This window comes from Schistocerca gregaria, unplaced genomic scaffold (genome assembly GCF_023897955.1).
Source record: "Schistocerca gregaria isolate iqSchGreg1 unplaced genomic scaffold, iqSchGreg1.2 ptg000077l, whole genome shotgun sequence".
Taxonomy (NCBI): Eukaryota; Metazoa; Arthropoda; class Insecta; order Orthoptera; family Acrididae; genus Schistocerca; species Schistocerca gregaria.
Genome location: NW_026061710.1, coordinates 17,297,665 through 17,309,587, shown reverse-complemented (window position 1 = coordinate 17,309,587; position 11,923 = coordinate 17,297,665).

Sequence of the window (11,923 nt, the reverse complement as noted above, 5' to 3'; positions counted from 1 at the left end):
TTGAATACAACAGTCAATATTCGCACTTTCCTCAATGGGAGTAATGCCTCAAACAGTCTACGCTTTGATCGTCCCCTGGAAGACCAGTAGTAATTTCCGACGCACACCTGGTGGCATTCTGTAATCTGTGGACTATCAGAGTAATGATGAGACACAGAAATAGCATCGGGATTGAATACAACAGTCACCATGTGCACTTTCCTATATGGGAGTAATGTCTCAGACAGTCTACGATTTGATCGTTCTCTGAAAGACCAGTAGTAGTTTCCGATGCACATCTGATGGCATTCTGTAATCTGTGGACTATCAGAGTGTTGATGAAACACAGAAATTGCATCGCGATTCAATACAACAGTCACCATCCGCGCTTTTCTCCCTCGGAGTAATATCTGAAACAGTCTACGCTTTGATCGTTCCCTGGAATACCAGTAGTAATTTCCGATTCACATCTGGAGGCATTTTGTAATCTGTGGACTATCAGAGCGTTGATGAAACACAGAAATAGCATCGGGATTCAATAAAACAGTCACCATGCGCACTTTCTTCCATGTGAGTAATGTCTCAAATAGTCTACGCTTTGATCGTTCCCTGGAAGACCAGCAGTAGTCTCCGATACACATCTGGTGGCGTTCTGTAATCTGTGGACTACCAGAGTGTTGATGAAACACAGAAATTGCAACGGGATTGAATACAACAGTGAATACTCGCACTTTCCTCCATTTGAGTAATATCTCAAAGCGTCTACGCTTTGATCGTTCCCTGGAAGACCAGTAGTAGTTTCCGATGCACATCTGGTGGCATTCTGTAATCTGTGGACTATCAGAGTGTTGATGAAACACAGAAATTGCATCGGGATTAAATACAACAGTCACCATGCGCACTTTCCTCCATGGGAGTAATGTCTCAAACAGTCTACGCTTTGATCGTTCTCTGGAAGACCAGTAGTAGTTTCCGATGCACATCTGGTGGCATTCTGTAATCTGTGGACTATCAGAGTGTTGATGAAACACAGAAATTGCATCGGGATTGAATACAACAGTCACCATGCGCACTTTCCTCCATGGGAGTAATGTCTCAAACAGTCTACGCTTTGATCGTTCTCTGGAAGACCAGTAGTAGTTTCCGATGCACATCTGGTGGCATTCTGTAATCTGTGGACAGTGAGAGTGTTGATGAAACACAGAAATTGCATCGGGTTTGAATACAACAGTCACCATGCACACTTTCCTCCACAGGAGTGATATCTCAACAGTCTACGCTTTGATCCCTCCCTGGAATACCACTAGTAATTTTTTCGATGCACATCTGGTGGCATTCTGTAATCTGTGTACTATCAGAGTGTTGATGAAACACAGAAATAGCATCGGGATTGAATACAACAGTTACCATGCGCACTTTCCTCCATGGGAGTAATGTCTCAAACAGTCTACGCTTTGATCGTTCCCTGGAAGACCAGTAGTAGTCTCCGATGCACACTTGGTGGCATTCTGTAATCTGTGGACTAACAGAGTGTTGATGAAACACAGAAATGTCATCGGGATTGAATACAACAGTCAATATTCGCACTTTCCTCCATAGAAGTAATGTCTCAAACAGTCTACGCTTTGATCGTCCCCTGGAAGACCAGTAGTAGTTTCCGATGCACATCTGGTGGCATTCTGTAATCTGTGGACTATCAGAGCGTTGATGAAACACAGGAATAGCTTCGGGATTCAATACAACAGTCACCATGCGGACTTTCCTATATGGGAGTAATGTCTCAGACAGTCTACGATTTGATCGTTCTCTGAAAGACCAGTAGTAGTTTCCGATGCACATCTGATGGCATTCTGTAATCTGTGGACTATCAGAGTGTTGATGAAACACAGAAATTCCATCGGGATTGAATACAACAGTCACCATGCGCACTTTCCTCCATGGGAGTAATGTGTGATACAGTCTACGCTTGGATCGTTTCCAGGAAGACCAGTGGTAGGTTCCGATGCCTATCTGGTGGCATTCTGTAATCTGTGGACTATCTGAGTGTTGATGAAACACAGAAATTGCATCGGGATTGAATACAACAGTCACCATGCGCACTTTCTTCCATGGGAGTAATGTCTCAAACAGTCTACGCTTTGATCGTTCCCTGGAAGACCAGTAGTAATTTCCGATTCACATCTGGAGGCATTTTGTAATATGTGGACTATCAGAGTGTTGATGAAACACAGAAATTGCATTTCGATTCAATACAACAGTCACCATCCGCGCTTTTCTCCCTCGGAGTGATATGTGAAACAGTCTACGCTTTGATCGTTCCCTGGAAGACCAGTAGTAGTTTCCGATGCACATCTATAGGCATTCTGTAATCTGTGGACCTTTAAAGTGTTGATGAAACACAGAAATTGCATCGGGAGTGAATACATCAGTCACAATCCGCCAGTTCCTACATGGGAGTAATGTGTGATACAGTTTACGCTTGGATCGTTTCCAGGAAGACCAGTAGTAGTTTCCGATGCCTATCTGGTGGCATTCTGTAATCTGTGGACTATCAGAGCGTTGATGAAACACAGAAATAGCATCGGGAATCAATACAACAGTCACCATGCGCACTTTCCTCCATGGGAGTAATGTCTCTAACAGTCTACGCTTTCATCGTTCCCTGGAAGACGAGTAGTAGTCTCCGATGCACACCTGGTGGCATTCTGTAATCTGTGGACTAACAGAGTGTTGATGAAACACAGTAATTGCATCGGGATTGAATGCAATAGTCAATATTCGCACTTTCCTCCATGGGAGTACTGTCTCAAACAGTCTACGCTTTGATCGTCCCCTGGAAGACCAGTAGTAATTTCCGACGCACACCTGGTGGCATTCTGTAACCTGTGGACTATCAGAGTAATGATGAAACACAGAAATAGCATCGGGATTGAATGCAACAGTCACCATGCGCACTTTCCTCCATGGGAGTAATGTCTCAGACAGTCTACGATTTGATCGTTCTCTGAAAGACCAGTAGTAGTTTCCGATGCACATCTGGTGGCATTCTGTAATCTGTGGACTATCAGGGCGTTGATGAAACACAGAAATAGCATCGGGAATCAATACAACAGTCACCATGCGCACTTTCCTCCATGGGAGTAATGTCTCAAACAGTCTACGCTTTGATCGTTCCCTGGAAGACGAGTAGTAGTCTCCGATGCACACCTGGTGGCATTCTGTAATCTGTGGACTAACAGAGTGTTGATGAAACACAGAAATTGCATCGGGATTGAAGCAATAGTCAATATTCGCACTTTCCTCCATGGGAGTAATGTCTCAAACAGTCTACGCTTTGATCGTCAACTGGAAGACCAGTAGTAATTTCCGACGCACACCTGGTGGCATTCTGTAACCTGTGGACTATCAGAGTAATGATGAAACACAGAAATAGCATCGGGATTGAATGCAACAGTCACCATGCTCACTTTCCTCCATGGGAGTAATGTCTCAGACAGTCTACGATTTGATCGTTCTCTGAAAGACCAGTGGTAGTTTCCGATGCACATCTGATGGCATTCTGTAATCTGTGGACTATCAGAGTGTTGATGAAACACAGTAATTCCATCGGGATTGAATACAACAGTCACCATGCGCACTTTCCTCCATGGGAGTAATGTCTCAAACAGTCTACGATTGGATCGTTAATTGGTTGACCAGTAGTAGTTTCCGATGCACATCTGGAGGCATTCTGTAATCTGTGGACTATCAGAGTGTTGATGAAACACAGAAATTGCATCGGGATTGAATACAACAGTCACCATGCACACTTTCCTCCACGGGAGTGATATCTCAAACAGTGTACGCTTTGATCGTTCCCTGGAATACCGGTAGTAGTTTCCGATGCACATCTGGTGGCATTCTGTAATCTGTGGACTATCAGATTGTTGATGAAACAGAGAAATTGCATCAGGATTGCATACAACAGGCACCATGCGGTCTTTCCTCTATGGGAGTAATGTCACAAACAGTCTACGCTTTGATCGTTCCCTGGAAGACCAGCAGTAGTTTCCGATGCACATCTGGTGGCATTCTGTAATCTGTGGACTATCAGAGTGTTGATGAAACAAAGAAATTCCATTGGGATTGAATACAACAGTCACCATGCGCACTTTCCTCCATGGGAGTAATGTCTCAAACAGTCTACGATTGGATCGTTCATTGGTTGACCAGTAGTAGTTTCCGATGCACATCTGGAGGCATTCTGTAATCTGTGGACCTACAAAGTGTTGATGAAACACAGAAATTGCATCCGCAGTGAATACATCAGTCACAATCCGCCCTTTCCTACCTGGGAGTAACGTCTGAAACAGTCTACGCTTTGATCGTTCCCAGGAAGACGTGTAGTAGTTTCCGATGCACATCTGGATTCAATCTGTAATCTGTGGACTATCAGAGTGTTGATGAAAATCAGAAATTGCATCGAGATTGAATACAACAGTCACCATGCGCACTTTTCTCCATGGGAGTAACGTCTCAAACAGTCTACGATTTGATTGTACCCTGGAAGACTAGTAGTAGTTTTCGATGCACATCTGGAGGCATTCTGTAATCTGTGGACTATCAGAGTGCTGATGAAACACAGAAATTCCATCGGGATTGAATACAACAGTCGCCATGCGCCCTACCTCCATATGAGTAATGTCTCAACAGTCTACGATTTGATCGTTCCATGGAACACCGGTACTAGTTTCCGATGCACATCTGGAGGCAATCTGTAATCTGTGGACTATCAGAGTGTTGATGAAAATCAGAAATTGCATCGAGATTGAATACAACAGTCACCATGCGCACTTTTCTCCATGGGAGTAACGTCTCAAACAGTCTACGTTTTGATTGTACCCTGGAAGACTAGTAGTAGTTTTCGATGCACATCTGGAGGCATTCTGTAATCTGTGGACAATCAGAGTGTTGATGAAACACAGAAATTCCATCGGGATTGAATACAACTGTCACCATGCGCACTTTCCTCCATGGGAGTAATGTCTCAAACAGTCTACGCTTGGATCGTTCCCTGGAAGACCAGTAGTAGTTTCCGATGCACATCTGGTGGCATTCTGTAATCTGTGGACCTTCAGAGTGTTGATGAAACAGAGAAATTGCATCAGGATTGCATACAACAGGCACCATGCGGTCTTTCCTCCATGGGAGTAATGTCACAAACAGTCTACGCTTTGATCGTTCCCTGGAAGACCAGCAGTAGTTTCCGATGCACATCTGGTGGCATTCTGTAATCTGTGGACTATCAGAGTGTTGATGAAACAAAGAAATTCCATTGGGATTGAATACAACAGTCACCATGCGCACTTTCCTCCATGGGAGCAATGTCTCAAACAGTCTACGATTGGATCGTTCATTGATTGACCAGTAGTAGTTTCCGATGCACATCTGGAGGCATTCTGTAATCTGTGGACCTACAAAGTGTTGATGAAACACAGAAATTGCATCCGCAGTGAATACATCAGTCACAATCCGCCCTTTCCTACCTGGGAGTAACGTCTGAAACAGTCTACGCTTTGATCGTTCCCAGGAAGACGTGTAGTAGTTTCCGATGCACATCTGGATTCAATCTGTAATCTGTGGACTATCAGAGTGTTGATGAAAATCAGAAATTGCATCGAGATTGAATACAACAGTCACCATGCGCACTTTTCTCCATGGGAGTAACGTCTCAAACAGTCTACGTTTTGATTGTACCCTGGAAGACTAGTAGTAGTTTTCGATGCACATCTGGAGGCATTCTGTAATCTGTGGACTATCAGAGTGCTGATGAAACACAGAAATTCCATCGGGATTGAATACAACAGTCGCCATGCGCCCTACCTCCATATGAGTAATGTCTCAACAGTCTACGATTTGATCGTTCCATGGAACACCGGTACTAGTTTCCGATGCACATCTGGAGGCAATCTGTAATCTGTGGACTATCAGAGTGTTGATGAAAATCAGAAATTGGATCGAGATTGAATACAACAGTCACCATGCGCACTTTTCTCCATGGGAGTAACGTCTCAAACAGACTACGCTTCTCATTGTACCCTGGAAGACTAGTAGTAGTTTTCGATGCACATCTGGAGGCATTCTGTAATCTGTGGACTATCAGAGTGTTGATGAAACACAGAAATTGCAACGGGATTGAATAAAACAGTGAATACTCGCACTTTCCTCCATTTGAGTAATATCTCAAAGCGTCTACGCTTTGATCGTTCCCTGGAAGACCAGTAGTAGTTTCCGATGCACATCTGGTGGCATTCTGTAATCTGTGGACTATCAGAGTGTTGATGAAACACAGAAATTGCATCGGGATTGAATACAACAGTCACCATGCGCACTTTCCTCCATGGGAGTAATGTCTCAAACAGTCTACGCTTTGATCGTTCTCTGGAAGACCAGTAGTAGTTTCCGATGCACATCTGGTGGCATTCTGTAATCTGTGGACTATCAGAGTGTTGATGAAACACAGAAATTGCATTGGGATTGAATACAACAGTCACCATGCGCACTTTCCTCCATGGGAGTAATGTCTCAAACAGTCTACGCTTTTAATCGTTCTCTGGAAGACCAGTAGTAGTTTCCGATGCACATCTGGTGGCATTCTGTAATCTGTGGACAGTGAGAGTGTTGATGAAACACAGAAATTGCATCGGGTTTGAATACAACAGTCACCATGCACACTTTCCTCCACGGGAGTGATATCTCAACAGTCTACGCTTTGATCCCTCCCTGGAATACCACTAGTAATTTTTTCGATGCACATCTGGTGGCATTCTGTAATCTGTGTACTATCAGAGTGTTGATGAAACACAGAAATAGCATCGGGATTGAATACAACAGTTACCATGCGCACTTTCCTCCATGGGAGTAATGTCTCAAACAGTCTACGCTTTGATCGTTCCCTGGAAGACCAGTAGTAGTCTCCGATGCACACTTGGTGGCATTCTGTAATCTGTGGACTAACAGAGTGTTGATGAAACACAGAAATGTCATCGGGATTGAATACAACAGTCAATATTCGCACTTTCCTCCATAGAAGTAATGTCTCAAACAGTCTACGCTTTGATCGTCCCCTGGAAGACCAGTAGTAGTTTCCGATGCACATCTGGTGGCATTCTGTAATCTGTGGACTATCAGAGCGTTGATGAAACACAGGAATAGCTTCGGGATTCAATACAACAGTCACCATGCGGACTTTCCTATATGGGAGTAATGTCTCAGACAGTCTACGATTTGATCGTTCTCTGAAAGACCAGTAGTAGTTTCCGATGCACATCTGATGGCATTCTGTAATCTGTGGACTATCAGAGTGTTGATGAAACACAGAAATTCCATCGGGATTGAATACAACAGTCACCATGCGCACTTTCCTCCATGGGAGTAATGTGTGATACAGTCTACGCTTGGATCGTTTCCAGGAAGACCAGTGGTAGGTTCCGATGCCTATCTGGTGGCATTCTGTAATCTGTGGACTATCTGAGTGTTGATGAAACACAGAAATTGCATCGGGATTGAATACAACAGTCACCATGCGCACTTTCTTCCATGGGAGTAATGTCTCAAACAGTCTACGCTTTGATCGTTCCCTGGAAGACCAGTAGTAATTTCCGATTCACATCTGGAGGCATTTTGTAATATGTGGACTATCAGAGTGTTGATGAAACACAGAAATTGCATTTCGATTCAATACAACAGTCACCATCCACGCTTTTCTCCCTCGGAGTGATATCTGAAACAGTCTACGCTTTGATCGTTCCCTGGAAGACCAGTAGTAGTTTCCGATGCACATCTATAGGCATTCTGTAATCTGTGGACCTTTAAAGTGTTGATGAAACACAGAAATTGCATCGGGAGTGAATACATCAGTCACAATCCGCCAGTTCCTACATGGGAGTAATGTGTGATACAGTTTACGCTTGGATCGTTTCCAGGAAGACCAGTAGTAGTTTCCGATGCCTATCTGGTGGCATTCTGTAATCTGTGGACTATCAGAGCGTTGATGAAACACAGAAATAGCATCGGGAATCAATACAACAGTCACCATGCGCACTTTCCTCCATGGGAGTAATGTCTCTAACAGTCTACGCTTTGATCGTTCCCTGGAAGACGAGTAGTAGTCTCCGATGCACACCTGGTGGCATTCTGTAATCTGTGGACTAACAGAGTGTTGATGAAACACAGTAATTGCATCGGGATTGAATGCAATAGTCAATATTCGCACTTTCCTCCATGGGAGTACTGTCTCAAACAGTCTACGCTTTGATCGTCCCCTGGAAGACCAGTAGTAATTTCCGACGCACACCTGGTGGCATTCTGTAACCTGTGGACTATCAGAGTAATGATGAAACACAGAAATAGCATCGGGATTGAATGCAACAGTCACCATGCGCACTTTCCTCCATGGGAGTAATGTCTCAGACAGTCTACGATTTGATCGTTCTCTGAAAGACCAGTAGTAGTTTCCGATGCACATCTGGTGGCATTCTGTAATCTGTGGACTATCAGGGCGTTGATGAAACACAGAAATAGCATCGGGAATCAATACAACAGTCACCATGCGCACTTTCCTCCATGGGAGTAATGTCTCAAACAGTCTACGCTTTGATCGTTCCCTGGAAGACGAGTAGTAGTCTCCGATGCACACCTGGTGGCATTCTGTAATCTGTGGACTAACAGAGTGTTGATGAAACACAGAAATTGCATCGGGATTGAAGCAATAGTCAATATTCGCACTTTCCTCCATGGGAGTAATGTCTCAAACAGTCTACGCTTTGATCGTCAACTGGAAGACCAGTAGTAATTTCCGACGCACACCTGGTGGCATTCTGTAACCTGTGGACTATCAGAGTAATGATGAAACACAGAAATAGCATCGGGATTGAATGCAACAGTCACCATGCGCACTTTCCTCCATGGGAGTAATGTCTCAGACAGTCTACGATTTGATCGTTCTCTGAAAGACCAGTAGTAGTTTCCGATGCACATCTGATGGCATTCTGTAATCTGTGGACTATCAGAGTGTTGATGAAACACAGAAATTCCATCGGGATTGAATACAACAGTCACCATGCGCACTTTCCTCCATGGGAGTAATGTCTCAAACAGTCTACGATTGGATCGTTCATTGGTTGACCAGTAGTAGTTTCCGATGCACATCTGGAGGCATTCTGTAATCTGTGGACTATCAGAGTGTTGATGAAACACAGAAATTGCATCGGGATTGAATACAACAGTCACCATGCACACTTTCCTCCACGGGAGTGATATCTCAAACAGTGTACGCTTTGATCGTTCCCTGGAATACCAGTAGTAGTTTCCGATGCACATCTGGTGGCATTCTGTAATCTGTGGACTATCAGATTGTTGATGAAACAGAGAAATTGCATCAGGATTGCATACAACAGGCACCATGCGGTCTTTCCTCCATGGGAGTAATGTCACAAACAGTCTACGCTTTGATCGTTCCCTGGAAGACCAGCAGTAGTTTCCGATGCACATCTGGTGGCATTCTGTAATCTGTGGACTATCAGAGTGTTGATGAAACAAAGAAATTCCATTGGGATTGAATACAACAGTCACCATGCGCACTTTCCTCCATGGGAGTAATGTCTCAAACAGTCTACGATTGGATCGTTCATTGGTTGACCAGTAGTAGTTTCCGATGCACATCTGGAGGCATTCTGTAATCTGTGGACCTACAAAGTGTTGATGAAACACAGAAATTGCATCCGCAGTGAATACATCAGTCACAATCCGCCCTTTCCTACCTGGGAGTAACGTCTGAAACAGTCTACGCTTTGATCGTTCCCAGGAAGACGTGTAGTAGTTTCCGATGCACATCTGGATTCAATCTGTAATCTGTGGACTATCAGAGTGTTGATGAAAATCAGAAATTGCATCGAGATTGAATACAACAGTCACCATGCGCACTTTTCTCCATGGGAGTAACGTCTCAAACAGTCTACGTTTTGATTGTACCCTGGAAGACTAGTAGTAGTTTTCGATGCACATCTGGAGGCATTCTGTAATCTGTGGACTATCAGAGTGCTGATGAAACACAGAAATTCCATCGGGATTGAATACAACAGTCGCCATGCGCCCTACCTCCATATGAGTAATGTCTCAACAGTCTACGATTTGATCGTTCCATGGAACACCGGTACTAGTTTCCGATGCACATCTGGAGGCAATCTGTAATCTGTGGACTATCAGAGTGTTGATGAAAATCAGAAATTGCATCGAGATTGAATACAACAGTCACCATGCGCACTTTTCTCCATGGGAGTAACGTCTCAAACAGTCTACGTTTTGATTGTACCCTGGAAGACTAGTAGTAGTTTTCGATGCACATCTGGAGGCATTCTGTAATCTGTGGACTATCAGAGTGTTGATGAAACACAGAAATTCCATCGGGATTGAATACAACTGTCACCATGCGCACTTTCCTCCATGGGAGTAATGTCTCAAACAGTCTACGCTTGGATCGTTCCCTGGAAGACCAGTAGTAGTTTCCGATGCACATCTGGTGGCATTCTGTAATCTGTGGACCTTCAGAGTGTTGATGAAACAGAGAAATTGCATCAGGATTGCATACAACAGGCACCATGCGGTCTTTCCTCCATGGGAGTAATGTCACAAACAGTCTACGCTTTGATCGTTCCCTGGAAGACCAGCAGTAGTTTCCGATGCACATCTGGTGGCATTCTGTAATCTGTGGACTATCAGAGTGTTGATGAAACAAAGAAATTCCATTGGGATTGAATACAACAGTCACCATGCGCACTTTCCTCCATGGGAGTAATGTCTCAAACAGTCTACGATTGGATCGTTCATTGGTTGACCAGTAGTAGTTTCCGATGCACATCTGGAGGCATTCTGTAATCTGTGGACCTACAAAGTGTTGATGAAACACAGAAATTGCATCCGCAGTGAATACATCAGTCACAATCCGCCCTTTCCTACCTGGGAGTAACGTCTGAAACAGTCTACGCTTTGATCGTTCCCAGGAAGACGTGTAGTAGTTTCCGATGCACATCTGGATTCAATCTGTAATCTGTGGACTATCAGAGTGTTGATGAAAATCAGAAATTGCATCGAGATTGAATACCACAGTCACCATGCGCACTTTTCTCCATGGGAGTAACGTCTCAAACAGTCACGTTTTGATTGTACCCTGGAAGACTAGTAGTAGTTTTCGATGCACATCTGGAGGCATTCTGTAATCTGTGGACTATCAGAGTGCTGATGAAACACAGAAATTCCATCGGGATTGAATACAACAGTCGCCATGCGCCCTACCTCCATATGAGTAATGTCTCAACAGTCTACGATTTGATCGTTCCATGGAACACCGGTACTAGTTTCCGATGCACATCTGGAGGCAATCTGTAATCTGTGGACTATCAGAGTGTTGATGAAAATCAGAAATTGCATCGAGATTGAATACAACAGTCACCATGCGCACTTTTCTCCATGGGAGTAACGTCTCAAACAGTCTACGTTTTGATTGTACCCTGGAAGACTAGTAGTAGTTTCCGATGCACATCTGGAGGCATTCTGTAATCTGTGGACTATCAGAGTGTTGATGAAACACAGAAATTCCATCGGGATTGAATACAACTGTCACCATGCGCACTTTCCTCCATGGGAGTAATGTCTCAAACAGTCTACGCTTGGATCGTTCCCTGGAAGACCAGTAGTAGTTTCCGATGCACATCTGGTGGCATTCTGTAATCTGTGGACCTTCTGAGTGTTGATGAAAATCAGAAATTGCATCGATATTGAATACAACAGTCACCATGAGTACTTTCCTCCATGGGAGTAATGTCTCAAACAGTCTACGTTTTGATTGTTCCCTGGAAGACCAGTAGTAGTTTTCGATGCACATCTGGAGGCATTCTGTAATCTGTGG